The 19995-nt window shown below is 46.4% G+C and overlaps 2 long non-coding RNA genes across 2 annotated transcripts; both read left to right on the forward strand.

The window, feature by feature from the left end:
- The first annotated feature begins 238 nt into the window (after window positions 1-238).
- LOC149355959 (uncharacterized) lies at window positions 239-1492 on the forward strand. Its single transcript, XR_016289776.1, has 2 exons — window positions 239-332; window positions 1243-1492. It is a non-coding gene; the product is annotated as an uncharacterized LOC149355959 (long non-coding RNA).
- Window positions 1493-8828: 7336 nt separating this feature from the next.
- Window positions 8829-17361, forward strand: LOC149355960 (uncharacterized). The gene is made up of 2 exons (XR_016291590.1): window positions 8829-9705; window positions 17063-17361. It is a non-coding gene; the product is annotated as an uncharacterized LOC149355960 (long non-coding RNA).
- The last annotated feature ends 2634 nt before the right edge of the window (window positions 17362-19995 follow it).

Below are 19995 nucleotides of genomic sequence, written 5' to 3' on the forward strand. Positions count from 1 at the left end.
TTGACTGCACGGCGGAGCTCAACCACGTGCAAACCAACGCGACGAAAATGCATGCACACTCGAGCTAGCACCGTTCATAGTCTGCGCACGCGAAAGCTCCGACGCTGTTCGTACCGCCTGCAAGATCTTTTGTAAGTACTAAAACTCTTTTATCTTGATATACGTCTGGAAGTTAAAGTGGTTTTTGTAGTAAATGTTGCTTTGACTACATGCGCCTTTATTTTTTCGGCAGAAGAGAGCGAGCCAAAAAGCACGAGGACGACTTCTGTGTACCCACTCTCATTGCGAAATGGCTTGCTTGACGTCGTGCGCAGTGGAATTGTGGCCGAATGGTGAGAATTTAATTTTTCGTCTTTGGTGAGATGAACTCACTAAAGATTCACTACTTTGGCTAACAGCGGGTTTGAACTCATATGAATTGAGATAGGATGCATTCGGGAATATGTCCTTTAGCGCTTATGCACGACGGAAATCAGAACCGCTTAATTAATTTTCCACTGCAGACTAGTTGGTAAGGATATGTGTAATACTTCCGTAGTGTTTCTTTTTGCCTTCTACTCTTGCAGACTCAATAGAAAATCCGCAATTACTGGTTAAAGCTTTTGCCCAAGTTCTCTCGCAATGAAAAAGGGCATTACTCTAGACTATCAGACTAGTATTTTTGTGCGGTTTTCAAGTTGCAGTTTCGAATCCAACTATAGCATGCATGCGAAGCAACTAAGGTAAAACAAAGGTGCCCTGAGTTCCTTGCGTTCAGCGTATTTCGTCAAAAGTCGCAAGCCGCATTTTTGACCCCATTAAATAAAACTAATCAAAAATGTTGTTTTGACGTCCATGTGGAAGAGACGCTACAACCTGTGCATATTTACTGGAATAAAAAATTACCTCGCAATTTAGAGACACAAGTTATGATATTAAAACAAAATAATACATTAATCTGTTTTCAATATCACATTAATTTCCTTATCTCGCATTGAATATATTTACTGGGAGTGCGACACGACGCATTAAACTAAATTAAACCATTTGGTGTAAGGGAAGTTTAGTAAATTAAATTCCACTTTGTGCAACTAATGTGGGGCTGGTTCTTAAGAATAAATTAAAAATTATCCTGTAAAATATGTTGCTAGTGTCTTCACGATTACTGTGTTTCACAAAATTCGGTGTTATCTTTGTTATGTTTGTTTTTGTTTTGTGATGGCCATAATTCAACTTACCATGACATCATGCATCTCTTTGCAGGCTTGGCACTTCGTGAGGCCATCGTGCAAGAACTGGACGAGGAATTTGTTTGAATGCAGTCCAGCAGCCCCCTTGCAAGTGGAGTGCAACGATTACTTCGGATATGACTGATCAGTTCACTGGAGGACAGCTCCGTTGAGCGCTTTTTGGATGCCTTAGCCGTGCCGCAGCAGCTTGCCGAGATGCTTTGTCCAACCTGATCGGCACTCACCAAACTTGAAAATAAATTGTTTTCCCACAGCCTCTGCCACCATGCTCTTGGGCCCCTTTTCTTTACTCCCCAGGGTGGCTGGTGGTAGCGCAAACCATCCTGTGTGCGCTAGAAGCGTGATTCTTGTAACTCAAAGCAATAAACGGGTCTTTTTTCTGGAATTCTTTCGCACCCTCATTTATGAATATTTGCTAGGTAGAATGTTATGTATGTACATCTATCCACAGTGCCGGTCATTGGCGAGTGGGTTAATTGCATGTGCCAGCGTTCGAAAGCTGGATGCCATTATTCGAAAGCTGGAAACCATTATTCGAAAGCTGGATGCCAATATTCGAAAGCTGGAAACCATTATTCGAAAGCTGGCTACCAATGTTTGAAAGTTGGCTACCAATGTTTGAAAGTTGGATGCCAGTATGAGACCTTTGCTGGTCCATGCTGCAGAACGAACATCGGGACTGCGTTGGCCGCTTGATCGGCCGAGCGTTGGCCCAAAACTGGCATGAAAGTAAGGCCAATGTGTGAAGTGGTAGCGCTCGGCCCAAATGCCAGTGTAGGACCGATGTTCGTGCCAAGTTTTGCCAACACTTGCGCGACGTTCGGCCAATGTTGTTGTGCTGCCTGGGGTAGAGTCACACTGATCTAGACTTTGTAATACAAGGCTCTGAGTAGCGGGAAGGGACACACATAAATAAAAAGGACTCTCAATTTTTTTTCTGTAACCGATCACTGGCAGGAGCAGCATTACTTCTGGCAGTACAGAAGAATTGTGTTCATTCATCCTGTTCTTATCGCATTTCTCTCATCGCACGGAGACTCGCAACACAACAATGTCAACACTGCCATGGAAGCATTTGTCAATCAAGCACAAGGCATGCAGGCTGCGACTCTATGACGTCTGACATGCATGCCTGAACCAAGCGATTAGCCTCACAAAAGCAAAAATTGCCGATGAAAAACACTCAACTGCATCGCACGTGGCAACTGGTTGGTCATGGGGGGCGCCGCAGAGAACGGCTCCGGAAATTTCGACCACCTGTGGTTCTTTAGAGTGCACCGATATCGCGCACAGTACACGGGCCTCCAGAATTTCGCCTCCATCGAAATTCGACCGCCGCAGCCGGGATCGAACCCGCGTATTTCGAGTCAGCAGCCGAGCGCCGTAACCACGTGACGACTGTCATTGCGATCATGATCATAATATCTATACACGTACATAAATGTACGATGTGCCGTGAGAAACAAACCCTCTCAGAAGCAATGCGCCAACAAGATTTGCCGGGATAGTGCGTTCACCCTGATGAAGGAACACACAAACACACGCGACATTTATAAGCGCTTCCCTTCGTGTACGTGTGTGTTACTTCATATTACCCCAACCCTTACACGCAGTTACACCTTGCAATGCGCCGCTGAGTTAATCAAAAGACAACTGCTGACAGAGGCCTACAGACAAGTTAGCTAAAGGGGCGACACACGAGGGGTGCTCATTGTCCTCACTCTTGACAAGTTCACAAGTAAATATTAGCTGACAACTAACATGAAAGGGAAAAAAGGACAGAATGTATACTTACCGAAGCAGTGCCTTCTGGTTCCCCTCGGTGACTCACGCGTGCCGCCACCAAACTTGAAAAAGCTTGAAGAAATAAAAATTCACAAGCGCGCGCTGCCACTGCCAAACGTCCAAACGAAATGACCACAAGCTATGGATTGGGATTGGCTTGGAACGCACGTGGGAGCGAGAGCGGATGCCTACGTTTATGCGTAAAGCGGTGGATAAATACACGTTTAGTTTCGGAAAATTTCTTTGAAGCTTAGTGTTGACAACACCGCCAAGAATAATTTTTATCAATTTTTTTTACACTTCAATTTATTAATGAGCAAAACAAAGATGGAATGGCATGGCTACTTTTGACTACTTTCAGCTCAAGTTTTGGCTCCTTTTAAAATGTTCCCAACGGCAACCCTGCCCGCGAGTACAGTGGCTGGAATTCCAGCCACTGTACCGCGAGTGCTCGCGCTTGTTTTTCTTTTGTGGTGTGGAGGTGTTGGTCGTACTGCCTGTCTGTTGTCCCTTTGTGCGGCTGTTGCGGTCCTCGTCTTTCACCGCAAAGCTTCTGCATTTCGCCATGAATGCAAAGCAACGCAAGTACCGTATCGTTGAAAAAGAATACTGTGAGATCTTGCAAGATCTCGGTATTTCACAACGGCCGGTCGCATCTACGTCTTCAAGCTTGGATCAAGGCGGCAGGAAACGATCGCACTCCGAAACATCAGTCGACGTACGCACCCTGTTACGATTCATCTTGAGACCGGAGATGAAACGTGGCGGCAATTTTGACGGGTCGTTGTACTTCAACTTGACCCCACGATGACCTCGCAGAAAAGGGTGACTTTCTGGGAAGTGGCCGACGAGGCTCTTCCCACACTCGGCTCGGCGAAAACGACCTCCCCTTCGAGAAGCAACCGACGACAGGAGAAGAAAGGGTGTCCCTCGTCTTGAAAAAAGAACCCGGAACGAATCAGAGGAAGCCTGCGCAGCTGCGGCTGTGACGTCAACACGACACAATGCTATAGGAATGCGGACTGCGGACTTAGGAATGCGGACTTGCCAGTTCCCACGTGCGGGCTCTAAACAGGTGTCTTGGCCAGCTGCGTCTGTGACGTGTGGTGGCGATCTTTTGTGCCCCATGAGTTACCGCCTAGTGAGGGGGCTCAACAGGTCTTCGATGGTGGTGCTGGTGCCGATCTTTTGTGTCGCGATGGAAGGTCCCCTGGTGCAGGGGCGGAGTCTTGGGCTATATAACCTGCGACCAAAGTGGGCACGAACGCTCTGGACCTTCGGTAATAGGTCCATCCAGTGGGGCTGAGCCTTGGGTATCAGGCTCATCCAGACGCTCGACGCTATGAACTCTTAACGTTTGATTCCTTGCTCTTCTTTTGTAAATTTTTTGTAAATAAGTGTCTCAGTTTCTTGTCAGTAAATCTGCTTGTTTTTGTAATCTCTAACCATCTGAAGTTCAGACAGTTCCTTCATCCCGGACGAGCCCCCTTGGTGACGCAACAACTGGCCACGCTACCTCGAGCCGTAACAACTGGTAGCAGCGGTGGGATCTGCTACCTTGCGTCCCAACAACTGGTTGCCAGCGGTGGGGTCCGAAGCCGTGGGATCCGAAGCCGTGGGATCCGAGGCCTTGGGATCCGAGGCCTGGGATCCGAAGCCTTGGGATCTGAAAAGACTGGTGGGATTCAGCTACCACGGCCGCAACTACTGGTGAACAGCGGTGGGATCCGAAGCCGTGGGATCCGAAGCCTGGGGTCCGAAGCCTGGGATCCGAAGCCTTGGGATCCGAAGAGACTGGTGAGATACGAAGACCCAACAACTGTGGATCAGCGATGGGAATCTGAAGCCACAAGCGACAACAACGGTCGGCCAGCGAGAGTGCAGCTGTCTTGGACATGATCACGTGTGTGGGTGAGTGCTTGGCTTTTCCTTTGATGTGGACCAGGTTCTAAAAGAGGGTTAAAATTTAGAACTGGTAGACACCTGTGCTTAAATCTTACAGGTTTGGTATTTTTGCATAGTTGTTTTGGAAATAGCTCAGACTCAGAACTATCATGGACCTACAGGGACTGCAGGAGTCGGACCTGTTGCTGTTGTGTGAGGAATTGGGAATTGAGACAAGGGGTTTGGCACGAAAACCCGCGATCATTCAGGCCATTACTGATTTGGGGGCAGATGATGAGGAGCTCATTGAAGAGTGGAGTCTCATCGAACAAAAAAAGAAAGAGCGAGAAAAAGAGCAGCTCGGACAGCAGGAAGAGCGAGAAAGAGAGGAAAAGTGGCGTCAGCGCGAACGTGAGAGGGAAGCAAAACTACTGAAGCTAAAGGCTGAGCTCAGTAAGTTAGAAATGGAGTTGAGCAAGAGGTCGGGCGGTTGTCCCCAGCAGGTGGCACCTCTTCTCAACAAGGAGGCAGGCGAGAGGTGTGAGACTATTACGCAGAAAAGCCTCCGTGTGGACAAAGAACAAGAAAGGCGAAAGCTTCGCGAGGAAAACGAAAGGTGTGACGCGCTTACTGTTAACCCTGAGACAGAAAGCGCGTTGGCAGATAAGACTGAAGTCCCGCGCCAGAAAGAATTCAGTGAGGTTCGGTGTGAAAGAAATGACAGAGCCAGAGAGGGGACACCGCTGGTGCAGCTGGCGAGCACTAGCAGTCAAGAAGTTGAGGCGCCGGTACTAAGCGGCACAAAGAATGAACGGGAATTGCCTGACGGCAACAGTGAAGCGCCAGGCAGGAGCGCAACGCTCGCCGAAAAGTGCCGTACAGACGAGATTGTTTCTGTTACCCTGAATGGGTTTGATGCTGCTCCGAAAGAAAGGCAGCAGGAAAATGAGCTTTGGTGCTCAGATGGAAACACAGGAGTGGACGATTCAACAGTTGAGCCGCCGCCTGGCACTGTGAGTAGTAAACCGCAAGTAGCGTCGCGGCGCAGGAAAAACCGCGAACGCAACAAGCGAATGAGGAATGCTAGGGCAGGTGTTAATGCTGATGCGAGGGCCGGCAAATTAACTCGGGACAGCACCGCCAGAACTGTGAAAGAAAAGGGAAAACCAACAGTGTCATTTTCCCGAAGGCGGCTGGGCCCGAGGAAAGCCAAGGTGACTGCCCTTGCAGGCCGAAGGCACCATTGTCCATTGAACAAACATCGCGAACGCGACAAGCAATTGAGAAGTGCCAGGGCAGGTGTTCATGCTGATGCGAGGGCCGGCAAATTAACACGGGACAGCACCGCGAAAACTGTTGAGGGAAAGGGAAAACCCACAGTGTCATTTTCCCGAAGGCGGATGGGCACGATGAAAGCCCAGGTGACTGCCCTTGCGGGCCGAAAGAGCGACAGACGGCGTGGTCGTTGGACACGTGACGCATGCTACATGTTACGAAGAATAGGGCTCGACAGCCACACAAAGGGGCGCCGCAGAGAGCGCGTGAGTCGGAGGGAGTCGCTGCAGGCAGGGACAAAGAAATGGTGGAGGCACCCTTTCCTCGGTAGGTCGAGCGGAGGCGGAACCAATCAGGCACGCAGTTTTCTTGAAGCACCTGCTTGTGGACCGGCCATCCGACCACGACCGCGCAGGGCGCGGCTAAAGAATGTCCAATTCGGGGAATAAGTGTTTGCCATTTTTTTTTTTTTTGGTTACATTGACTCACTGTAAAAAAAAAAAAAGGAAAAAACCGGGACAGGGATGAAGGCAAACACAGTTTCAGTTTTAGTGGTAGTGGTTTTTGTAAACTTGATGATTTTCGATCAGTTTGCTGCTTTTAAAGATATTTGATTTTAAAGAGTACGTGCAAAAAGGGTACATTGCATGAAAATGCGGACGCGCTTTGCTGTTCTTTCTAAGCGGTCCGGAATGCTCTTTATGAACCAAAATTGCTACTAATAGTTTTATTCGTGCGTTTTTGAAAGTGAGGGTGTACAGTAGCAGGTTCGGTTTTTTTCAGCTTGTGTGGGTCCTGGGAGTTTTCAATGTGGGCTATTCACAACGGCTATACTAACCGGATTATAGCACCCTCTTTTGGAACTGGTTTGCTCGGAGGAAGGTTGAGTGCTTGCTTGCGCATGTGGTTGAAGTTTCAGAGACGCCTCAAAGAATTTGGCCGGCGTAATAGAAGACCACGCTGCGAGCGGCAGAGGGCTTCTGGCATACTTCTGGCATGCTTCTGCAAGTCGTCTCTTCATGCAGCAGCGATGACTGCTACTCGCCGAGACTCGTCTGGCGGGGAATGTAGCTGTTACGATTCATCTTGAGACCGGAGATGAAACGTGGCGGCAATTTTGACGGGTCGTTGTACTTCAACTTGACCCCACGATGACCTCGCAGAAAAGGGTGACTTTCTGGGAAGTGGCCGACGAGGCTCTTCCCACACTCGGCTCGGCGAAAACGACCTCCCCTTCGAGAAGCAACCGACGACAGGAGAAGAAAGGGTGTCCCTCGTCTTGAAAAAAGAACCCGGAACGAATCAGAGGAAGCCTGCGCAGCTGCGGCTGTGACGTCAACACGACACAATGCTATAGGAATGCGGACTGCGGACTTAGGAATGCGGACTTGCCAGTTCCCACGTGCGGGCTCTAAACAGGTGTCTTGGCCAGCTGCGTCTGTGACGTGTGGTGGCGATCTTTTGTGCCCCATGAGTTACCGCCTAGTGAGGGGGCTCAACAGGTCTTCGATGGTGGTGCTGGTGCCGATCTTTTGTGTCGCGATGGAAGGTCCCCTGGTGCAGGGGCGGAGTCTTGGGCTATATAACCTGCGACCAAAGTGGGCACGAACGCTCTGGACCTTCGGTAATAGGTCCATCCAGTGGGGCTGAGCCTTGGGTATCAGGCTCATCCAGACGCTCGACGCTATGAACTCTTAACGTTTGATTCCTTGCTCTTCTTTTGTAAATTTTTTGTAAATAAGTGTCTCAGTTTCTTGTCAGTAAATCTGCTTGTTTTTGTAATCTCTAACCATCTGAAGTTCAGACAGTTCCTTCATCCCGGACGAGCCCCCTTGGTGACGCAACAACTGGCCAAGCTACCTCGAGCCGTAACAACTGGTAGCAGCGGTGGGATCTGCTACCTTGCGTCCCAACAACCCCCCAACTCTTGCTACCGTCCGAAGCAACCACGCGACGCAGAAGCGAAGTGCGCGCTGAAGACGCGTGATTGAAATCTATAACCGTAATCAATATGAAGACGATTAACCGATAGCGATTAATACGTCCCTATCGAAAAATCTCGTATATATGTGTCATATGACACATATGACACATATGTGTCATATGTGTCTGGTTTACAGTTATTGGGAAAGGAAAGGGAAGGGCTGGGGTGGAATTATAAGGCAATTAACAATAAAATAGCTTCCATTAAAGTTAGTAAACTAAAGAAAGTAAAAAAAAAATTCGGACGCGAAAAAAAAACTACGCATCTCTCCGGATTCGAACCAGTGACCTAGAGATCTACAGCTCACTACACTACCCACTACACCACTGCTGGCATGGGAAAAACTGCTTTACATTTCGATGACAAGACTTATGCTATGCTTCCCACTACTATAGACGCTTTACAGGGGAGCTACTAGGCAGAGCAACGGGTCCGTCGTCCCCCTTGTCCCCCCTTCAGTCCGTCCCTAGCAGCATCCAGCTCTGTCCCTCCCTAGGATTCCCCGTCCCTAGGAACATTTGTTTGTGTTGTTTGCTTAAATAAAGATTCTTGATACGACTGCAGTACAAAACTTATGCATTTTATAAAAACTTATGCATTTTATAATCACGTTTTTTTATGTTCTTGTTTCTATATGAAATGAATTTGTTGGCGCGTTGGTATTACTTGTATCCGATCACGTGACTGCTTCGATTTCGCAGGCGCAGATTTCAACCGGTCACGCTGTCATCGGTGGTGTTCTGTGCGAGCCCTAAACTTTGTTCAGCGTGCCTGCTGAACGGTCCCTGAAAGCTGCCCAGCGTGCCTGCTCAACGGTCCCTGAGCGTGCCTGCTCTTTTAGTTTTCCACCTGTTGCGTTAATTGGTGTACTGTAGAGTAATTTTATTGTCTTGTTTTGGCGTCGTTGTATCATTACTCGAAGCTACTAACTTCACCTCGGCTACGTTAGGACAGTGGGTTAGGACATCGCCGTTAATTGCGTTTGCGGGGCTCGGGGATTTTTTTCTAGCTGTTGCGCTAATTGCACTTGGTGCATATTCTCCGTTGCTCTATTCTCGCGAGTTTGCGCAGTTGCACGTGCTTTGTTTTAAGTTGTTGTTTGACGTCCCGGGGATTTTTTTCTAGCTGTTGCGCTAATTGCACTTGGTGCATATTCTCCGTTGCTCTATTCTCGCGAGTTTGCGCAGTTGCACGTGCTTTGTTTTAAGCTGTTGTTTGAAGTTTGTTTTCAGTGCTGTGATCATTGTCCTTGCCACCCTCGTGGCCTGATTGGAATGGAAGAACCAAGTACACCACCTGCTGAGCCACCAGCACGAGATAAGTATCGCTGCCCCGTGTGCCAAGCTGAATTCACTTTTCAGCAATCCCAGAGGAAGCATGTGCGAAATAAGCATCCCGAAGCTGCGAGCTCATTAGCTCGTGAGAAAACTTATGCATGTGACCTCTGTCCTAATGCTTTTCTCTACTGTCGTGAATTGTTGCAGCACCACGAGCAGGAGCATGGGTTCGTGGCGAGACGCAGCACTCTGCAGTTCTCTTCCAGTGCAGGTGAGAAAGATGCACGTGTTCTTGACGTCTTTTTTTTTTTTTTAACATCCACGTACGGAGGAATCTATGTTAGCTTGTGTACAAACGAGCAGGTTTATCTAGAGCGCCCGCGCTGTGTTCTGCAGAGCCCCCCCAGAAAAAAAAAATTAAAGATGTAATGGTTTTTGTGCCAAAAATGTTGTCCAGCTCCCTAGGAATGACTATAGAATGATCGTTGGGTCTCCAGAGCACAGCTCTCTAGACGTCCGCTCACCTCTGTACATATGTGCGCATTACGAGCAGGTGAGCAATATGCAAAGCAAATGGTGGGCTTAAACACGTGGTTTACTCAAAAGGCGGTATTTGTATGTGCAGGTGCCATCGCTGAATTTGCCAACGAGCAACAAAAGCATGGGAGGAATCGTTATCCTCTTAATGGTTTTTCATGGCTTCCATGCATCTCCTTACCTGCTCCTTTGGTGGGCTCAGTAATAGGGCCTGCATATATAAAGTGGAATTAACCTAAGTCCAGTGCTTAAGCTGGGTTTTCTTGCGGTGTGTACTTTTTGATGCATAATGCTTATAGACACCAGCAATTGTTACCAATTAGACCATGTTTGTGCTTTGGCAAATGTGCATTATTTCAGAGGTTGAGAATTGAGACCCAGTGGTACTACAGCTTGTACATGATGGCTGTCTTGTTAGAAGATAAATTTTTGTTCTTACAGCTGGTGAAATACTTAATGTTTCCTTCTGTGAAATGTTTACATGGTTTTACGCTAATTATTTTTAGCTTGTAAAAAAAATGTGGACCTGATGGTCTTGTGAAACTTTTATTCATGTTCATAGCATTCTGGCCTAAGTCACCTGAGAGTATATTTGTACACTGCTTATGTTGAGGCAAATGCAAACGATTAGACAAAAAGACAAGACGTGACATGCGTGCGGCCAGGTGGGGCCACTTTACATGCGCAGGAGACCTCTGGTATACTGGCATACGTCTCTGGAATGTTGAAAACATCTAATGACATTAACAAGCAGTGGCTGTCCAAATTCTTGTAGGCGTAGGGAGCAAATGTCTCTTAATGGTTTTTCATGGCTTCCATGCATCTCCTTACCTGCTCCTTTGGTGGGCTCAGTAATAGGGCCTGCATATATAAAGTGGAATTAACCTAAGTCCAGTGCTTAAGCTGGGTTTTCTTGTGGTGTGTACTTTTTGATGCATAATGCTTATAGACACCAGCAATGGGCCTTTTTCACGTTGGGAGAGCGCCCCTAGCGGCGGCCGCCGAATCACAATTGGTGGTCTGGTCGGTCGGTTCCCGTCCGTGCTTTGATCGGTTGCTGAAGTTTTCGTGCTCATCCAAACGTCGCCTATAGTGTTTCAGTATGGTTTTGCCTTAGTGCTGTGAACATTTTCTTTCTGTTGAGCTGACAATGGATTTCACGCAGTTTTTGGACGCGTGCAAGCAGTGGACGTATGATCTGACTTCTGTGTCTCCGGTTAGTGACAAAGTGATTGACATGCACTTTGGCGCATCGAACCGGCCACTGCGGAAATGACAGCCTTTCAAAGAGGAGAAATACATACGCCGCATTTAATGTTGCCTGCTTAAGCACTTGTCCGAAGACGAGCTGCTGATACTGTGATAGCGGGGGCGACATGCGGCTAGCATTCTTGTGTTTGAAGATCGATGGGTTGAAAGCCCGACGGGGGTACCTAGTCGACCGTGCTCGTTGTTTGATAAAAAGGCTGTGCCAGAGTGTTGGTAATGCACACACGATCTCGCAACGTGATACAGTGCTGTGGAGGTGCCGAGCCGCCTGACAACCGGCGCATTCGTCTTGCTCGCGAGCGCACGAGAGTTACGCTGAGGAAGCCGTCGCCTCGCACTCGCATAGTCCACTACACTGCGATGGTCTGAAATGGGCACAATCCACTGCAGCAAAAGATGTCGAGGCGACTGCTTTCACAGAGAAGTTGCTCCTGTGCGAAAGGTACCCGGCGTTCTGAAGACGTCGTCGTCGTTTCGGCGAACACTGTTGTCCTCGGTCGTGCGCTCCCCTCGAGGGCAACCCTGCCAAGGCGCGCGCACATTCCCGCAGGCACACTACATTCATTTTACCTTTCACCCTATCTCTTAGGCTCTCTTCTATCCGCATGCGGCAAAAAAAAAAAAGAACTGCGCGAACGAGCCAGGGACGGCGAAAAGGTAAATACGCACACAAACACAGTCTTTGCCTCTTCGTAGTTCGCGTTCGCGAAGTTCTTCGCGTCTATGTGAACCAACTAGCTCGACAAGTTCTACTGAAGTTATTATAATCCACGGGGTGTAGTTGACAGACCCGCGCAGTTTCCGTTTATTCTTTTGTGCAGCCACTTCTGCTACACTAGCAAATGGACAACAGAGGCGTCACACCCCGTGTTTCACGCTACAGCTTCTTAGAAAACAGAGTGCAAGAAAGAAGAAATTGAGCTTGCGCCTGTCACAAAGTGGTCACTGCAGACACGCGAGTTTGCTTCCTCGCAGCTCCATCAACATTCACACTGCCTGCACCCACTTAGCCCTGTTGCTGCATGCAGTGATGCCGCTGGGAACTTGAAAAATCTTACACTTCCTGATTTTTTGCTAAAATTAAAGCATCCCGTGGCGGCGCATCTCTGAGGCATCTCGCCAGCGATTTCACCAGGAACGCAAAGCGCAGAGTTGTCGACGACTAGGCAGCAGCGAAGTGCCGACCGAGCGACGCAACCGGCCGCTCAACTATAGTGCCTAGTAGCTCAACTGGCCGACGAACCACCAAAAAACATGGCGGTCGCGCGCTTCCCGCAATGCATTGCGGGCGCATGCGCAGAGGGCCACCATGAAAAAGGTCCATTGTTACCAATTAGACCATGTTTGTGCTTTGGCAAATGTGCATTATTTCAGAGGTTGAGAATTGATACCCAGTGGTACTACAGCTTGTACATGATGGCTGTCTTGTTAGAAGATAAATTTTTGTTCTTACAGCTGGTGAAATACTTAATGTTTCCTTCTGTGAAATGTTTACATGGTTTTACGCTAATTATTTTTAGCTTGTAAAAAAAATGTGGACCTGATGGTCTTGTGAAACTTTTATTCATGTTCATAGCATTCTGGCCTAAGTCACCTGAGAGTATATTTGTACACTGCTTATGTTGAGGCAAATGCAAACGATTAGACAAAAAGACAAGACGTGACATGCGTGCGGCCAGGTGGGGCCACTTTACATGCGCAGGAGACCTCTGGTAGACTGGCATACGTCTCTGGAATGTTGAAAACATCTAATGACATTAACAAGCAGTGGCTGTCCAAATTTTTGTAGGCATAGGGAGCAAATGTAGACTGAGCAAGTTGTGTTCTAATGGTCTGCAAAAAATAATAAATAATAATGAGCAGGGCATGTAATGAGAAGGCAGCCATGCTGCACCTTTCACTTGGCCCTTCCTGGAATGCTAGACCATGCTGAAAGTGCTCAGTAATGGCATAACGACTGCACATGCTACTGAAGTGAAACATTGAGGCACAGCCTGCGGCTTTTCAAGGGGGCCTTACATGTGTCGCTGAAAAAAAAGGTGCAGTGTTTTCAGGGAATCTGTTTGGTCATCTCATGACGACATTGTGCATTCACAAGTGCATAAAATTTTCTCTCCTGGTGTCTTATGTAACTCTTTGCTTTTCGGTTTGAGCTTGCCTGCGTATGAAATTAGCACCAGCTTTTAGCAGCGCTATTGTTGTTCTTGTTGCATTTATTGCAAGGTAACTATTACATTAAATTCTTTATTTCTGCCTTGTAAAGATACAGACAGCGGAGGCGCAGAAAAAGCTGAGAGACAGCTTGACTAAGCCGCAGCCCCCTTTCGCTTGGCAGCAGCTTGACAGCAAGGCTTTTAATACAAAAGGCAGTTGCAAAGCGTGATAACAAGTATACAATAATGAGCAGGTACAAGAGAAAACGAAAGAACATTATACAATATTAACACAATATTCACATAGGGTAGACACAGGTAATGGCAGCAAAGAAAAAAAAGAGAAAGAAGAAAAAAAAAAGCACAAGACAAAAAATCCTACATGCTAGCATACAAAGCACGCAAAGACCTGTTTGACGAACTGAAAAGGTCAAAATTATTATATATATACGCGTTTAGCAGGGACGGAAGAGTGAACTGCAGGCGTTCTCTACCCGAGTTTAACCGTGGGGTCGGGACTATCCATGTCTCCGCATACCTTGTTGTGTAGCTTGCATCTCGGGTATGTAGTTCAGCAAGTTTACGTATGTGGTTTACATTTCTACGTGTTTCGAGTTTAAACCGGACACTCAAGCGATATTTATACAAGTTGTGTATTTTTAGCACACCACTTTGTAGAAAGAGATCTTTGCTTGGCGAGTCCCAGGGGACATTGTAAACATGACGAAGAAACTTTTTCTGAAAAATGTAGATACGCTGAAGACAGCTAACCGTAGCTGTGCCCCACACTAGATGGCAGTAGTTTAAATAGGAGTAGAAAAGTGAATTATAGAGGAGTAACTTTACTGTTTTTGGAATGACGTATCTGAGCCGACTTATGACTCCAGTTATTTGAGCCAGTTTCGTGACAATATGGTCCGTGTGGTGTTCCCAAGACATGCTGGAAGAAAAAACTACTCCAAGGCATTTAAATTGTTCAACTATGTCTATACGTCCCGAGTTTAGTTTAATCTCGATGGGGGAAGGAAGTACTTTGTTTTTAGGAAGAAATATGACAGCTTTTGTTTTCTTCTCATTTATACGCATGTATCTGGATTCGCACCACTTTTGTAATTCACTCAAGGTGTCATTGCATTCCCGAACAAGGAGATCAAGATCATTTCCAGTAAAAAAGATGCTAGTGTCGTCAGCGTAGATAATAAATTTAGCGGCGGAGTTAATGTTGGAGATATCATTTAGGTACATATTAAAAAGTAATGGTCCCAATATACTACCCTGGGGAACGCCAGAAGTAACAAGTTTTAGTTCAGATGTCACATTGTCTATGCTTACAGCCTGTTTTCTATGCGAAAGATATGATTTCAGGATCATTTGAGCCAGTCCACGAATACCACAACGCTCCAAGTTTTTCAGGAGTACACTGTGGTTTACTAAATCGAATGCCCTCGAGAAGTCCACGAAGACACCAATAACAAAGGCCTTATTTTCAAGCTGTGTTAGTATATATTCCTTTTGTTCGAGTAGGGCTAACTCGGCAGATTTATTTTTACAAAACCCAAATTGATTAGGTGACAAAAGCTCATGTTTATCAATGAAATCAGACAACCGTGTATACAGAACTTTTTCAAAGGCTTTCGAGAAGATTGGGAGTATCGATACTGGTCTATAATTTCCTAAATCATTGCGGTCTCCTTTCTTATACAAAACCGTTACTTTGGCTATTTGCATTGTTTTAGGAAATGTGCCCGTAGTAAAGCATAAGTTAAATATATCTGCAAGAACAGGGGCAATAACTCTTATAACATGCTTGACAGGCCTCACTTGAATGCCGTCAATGTCACAGCTATGGCTGTTATTTAGGCTTTGTACGACTGATATAACCTCCTCTGTCGTAACTGGGTTCAGAAATATTGTGTCCCTATTGTAAGAGCTAAAATAGGTGTTGAAATCACTTGACGGGGTGTTATGGGCAAGGGTGGTAAAAAAGTTGTTGAAGGCATCTGCCAACTCTCTGCCGGATACATCTTTATTATCAAGCTTTAAAGCCCGCGGGGCAGCCTGTGGTTGCTCACGCCTCAGTAAGAAATTCAACCTTGACCACAACAGATCGTGGCGACCATTTTTAATTTCAAGAAATGTCGCGAAGTATTCCGCACGAGCGAGACGTAGCTTTTTTGTTAATCTATTTCTGTATTTCTTAAAAATGCTTAGGTCATCTGTTGAACGTGTGTTTAAAAAGATTTTGTACAGTTTGTCTTTCGTTTTAATTTCTTGGCGCAACTCAGAAGATATCCAAGGTTTGCGTGTTTTACGCTTTATTGCACGCACTTTTAGCGGGAAAGAGGAATGGTAGAGCTGTTTAAATACTCGGAGGAACTCATCGTAAGCCTCATTTGCGTCACTGGTAACGTCAATACTATCCCACTCAACTTGTTCCAGTGAGCTGTGAAATGAATTGAGAGTAGCATTGGTTATACTTTGGTACTTCGCTTTCTCCTGTCGGTACTTTACCAGTCTAGTCTTATTTATGCATGCAAACACTGGAAGGTGGTCACTGATCGCACATGATATTACGCCCGACTCAACTATCGGTAGGGAAGTGTTCGTAATCAGCAGATCAAGAAGCGACTCACTTTCTTGTGTTACCCTTGTTGGATCGTTAATAAGATTAATAAATCCGTTCGAGGCCAAGACTGCGTTAAAGTCTCTAGTAGAGGAATTATCCTTCAACATATCGATATTAAAATCACCTGTTGTTCTGCACGTGCAAAGGGTCCTGTGATGGGTCACCATCTGCTGGGGCAGCTGTGAGTAGAATGGAGGGAGCACATGGAGATCTGGTAAAGTTGCTGCACGTGTGCACTCATGCACCATAGTGGCAACCGGTTTTATCTTTGTCAATTATCAGTTGCCAGGTCCCTAGTCTGGAGGTCAAAACCTCCTCACATTTGATTGACTACCCTCTCCACCGTTACAATCGAGCAACTGCACTGAGATGGCACAGTTTTGTTTTCGTGTGCTTGCTTCGCTGCTGTGGTGGAACTTTTTTATCTATTTTTACTGCAGCAGTTCTTTCTTAGGGGAGAAAAAAAAATTGGCAGGGGCTTGACCACGTTTGCACCGAAATGTCAAGAGAAAGCCCTATGAAAGGCTTTGAACGTTTAACTGTTTATTTTGACACTTTTTAATTGAAGACATTTTGGTGATCTGTGAGGTAATATTTCAGTTCTGTTAGAGTTGCAATATTTTTACTGAGTAGTTGCATGTCCTAGACAGGTGATGAAGCATTTTATGTTGCTGCTCTCTAATGTCTCATTCGTTTCATGGAAACATTGTAAAAGTGGTGCTTTTGAGGCTGAAATAAACAACCAGATAAACAATGGCACAAAAATAAATGAAAATTCAAAAGGTCTGTATGAGTCAACAGGAACCTAACACTGCAATGACGTCTGCTCAAGCATTTCCGTCAACTAGGTTGGGCCAAGGTGCCTGGTTCTGGCACAGTTCTGCAAGAAATGTTGCAGTAAATTTTGCCAGGCAGTTGTCAGCCAGACAGCGGCTGGTTTTAGTGTAGCATAGTCCTTCTCGTCCCCTGTGGTTTGTTTCCCCGCAATGCACCCTCCTTAGTTGTGTTGCTTTAACTAACCGGTGAGGGTACTGGTGTCACAGCGACACGAGCGCCACGGATGGCGTGTTTGCTCCACGCTTGCGGGGAGACACTGTCCTCTTCGGCTGGGAACGTGGGAAGTGCACTGACGTCCACACGGAAGGCTCCGCCGACGGGCGACCTCGTGGTGGAAACATGTTCCCGTCAGCTCGTCCCATCTGGCCTTGGAGTTTCCCCCTGCCCTAGCGTGGGCGAACGTTCGCTCGTAATTTTGCTGGTGAGCCGGACGTCCTCGGTTCCTCAGCGTATCTTGTTGCTAGCTGGCGTTATTGTTGCAGCAATAAATGCCTTGTTTGTGTCAGCCAGTGTGTCGTTCCTTTGTTCCCGCAGAGCAAGGCCCGCCATGGTCGGCATGCGCTCTATAGCATACGAGACCACGGGGTGGTGTCCGGTGCTCAACTGTGTCAGCTGCGGTTAAACGTATTTATTTCTTCATTAAAACCCCACACCCTTTACTTTGAAAGCACACAGTCATGGAGAACAGTTTATAGGAAGCAAGTTCATAGAGAATGATTTATTTCCTGCATTAAGTCACTGGCCAGGCAGTAATTAGAGCACGTGTGTCCTTCATGCTTGAGCACCCCAGACATAATGGAGAGGTAAAATCTCAAAAGTTGTTTGTTCTTTGACCTTTTTTTCTTTTTATGGTGGGAAAACATACCTACACAAGCAGTGCCTAGTTGCAAACATTCCGAACGGCTGTCTTTCAGTGCGATATGAAATTTTCATTCTGGCATTAGTCTTGTGAAAAAAATGATGCAGACTAGGTTACATGACACAATAACACCAAGTTGGGAAACTTTTATTTCATACCACAGCAAGTGCAGCAGCCATAGATAAACTGCTGGCCTTCCCTCTTCGCCGCAGCTTTTGGGTGAACATGTCGGCACTAGTAGTGGTCGTAAGAAGGCCGGACACTACCTTGTCGAGGCCTGTTGCTTTGAAAATGTACCATCCAAAACTTACCTTCAGGTCACACCATGTATAAAAAGTGCTAAGAATGCAATTCTATAACAAGTACAAGGCATCCATTCATACCCGTGCAGTGCTTTTTGACACTGTACTCTGGCAAACAGAAGCTGCAGTTTTCGCCAGAAATGAGGTTTAATCCGATTACTTATAAATGTGCCTAACAGAGTTCCACCTGAAAACGAATGCTCATGACAGAGTACACAACTAAATTTTAGTTCTGTTCTGTCACTTCAGAATTTTGTGCAGCACATTAAAAAACAAATGGCCACGTGGACTGTGCCAACAAGCGTTGAATATTCAATTTTCAACTGCTAAACGGTGGCTGGGATGTACACAACATATTCAGATCGCATAAGACAAAAAAACTATTTTTGTAAATATTGTACTTTTTGCATGGCCTCTGTGACCTGAATGTATCTTGTATGTGTGTATGTCACTGCAATGAGCTGGCTTAAGTGAATTCCACACCCTAATATATACAACTGTCCAGCGCATCGCTCCAAAGAAAACGAAATTTGCACCCAAAATTTGTTGCCTCTACTGTAATATTTCGCTGAGCGGTCACAAAGTCAGGTATGCTATTCACACTGCATTATTGCACTACAGTTAATTTTATTTTATGTGATTCCTAATGCTGAATTGAAATCTGACCAACGATCTTATAATTTCTGCCATACTCTTGTGACTAGTTTTGCCGACTTTCCTTTCATTCTCAGTATGGCTCAATCTGGCTGTGCTGGTGGTTCTGCAACAGACTCATCCACTGCTGTGAAATTTCCATTTGAAATTTTTTTCTGCCACCCTGTTCAAGCTCATCAGGCGTGCATGCTAGTGATTCAAAACTATCGGAACATTGACTGTCGATAGTTTTTTGGAAACTAGCGATAGTACCGCTATCGATAGTGAAACTGTCAATGGTAAGACTATTGATAGTAACAATATTAGTATTATGCATTTGTTGGCCAGCGATATAACCAAAACATTTGCGATACCTGATTGGTTTGACGGTCTCATGTGGCTTAATGTCCCAAAGAGACTCAAGCTATAAGGGATGCCGTAGCATGAAAATACATGGAAGCCCATCTAATAAAGAGCTGATAAAGGAAATCCAAAAATGACACCTATGCAAAATGGAAAAACTAGAGAGAATGTTTACTACATTGGAATCGGAGCAGATGGAAGTTGATGAAGACGACGCTCTACAATGCACAGCGCGAGGGTGCAACTTATTTACACTCACAACTCATTTAGGCTCATTCAGACAAACCACTCCGCGGTCAACCACTTATAAGTTGGTTCGATTCGCCTGCACTGGTTCGCTAAAGTTCCGTGGCGGTTGATGATGATGATGATATTGTGGCATTGCCCTTTATAGCGGGCGGGCACAGAATTTGTGTCCTAGCCGAAGAAAAAAAATAACGAAGAGAAAAAAGGTGTCGCGAGCGTGCAGCGCCAGTCCCTGCAGTTCAAGTGCAGCTTGGCACTGGCTGCTTCCAAAACAAACGGTCGAGTGCATCGTCTGCTATCCTTGGCGTCACCACCCAGCCAGCAGCGTGGCGCCCATATATCAATGGCCGCCAACATCCCGAACTGTGTGAAGAATTTTCAAACAGGACATCATAGCAGCGAGGTGTTGCCATGCATCAGCATCAATGCAATCTCGCGGCAGCTAAGCGAAACGCATGTGTGTTCTTTTACTCAACACAACTGAGGTGTGCGCGTGCCGACTTGCATGTTGAGGGGTTGTTGCAACAACGTGCATAATGATGCATGCACGTGTGTACTTTTTAGTTAACATAACCGGCTTTAAGTACTGTGCGTCGGCAAGCACGGTGGTTGAGAAATACAAGGTACGTGCTAGCGAGGGCCGCCGTCCTCACCTCCGTCGCCGCCTTCTCGGGTGGCCAATTACTTTCTATTAGAGTCGGGTCGGTGTGGGGCACCGTTCTCATCGAGGAGTGGA

The sequence above is a fragment of the Amblyomma mixtum genome, chromosome 3 (genome assembly GCF_055824585.1).
Source record: "Amblyomma mixtum isolate Tamu chromosome 3, ASM5582458v1, whole genome shotgun sequence".
Lineage (NCBI taxonomy): Eukaryota > Metazoa > Arthropoda > Arachnida > Ixodida > Ixodidae > Amblyomma > Amblyomma mixtum.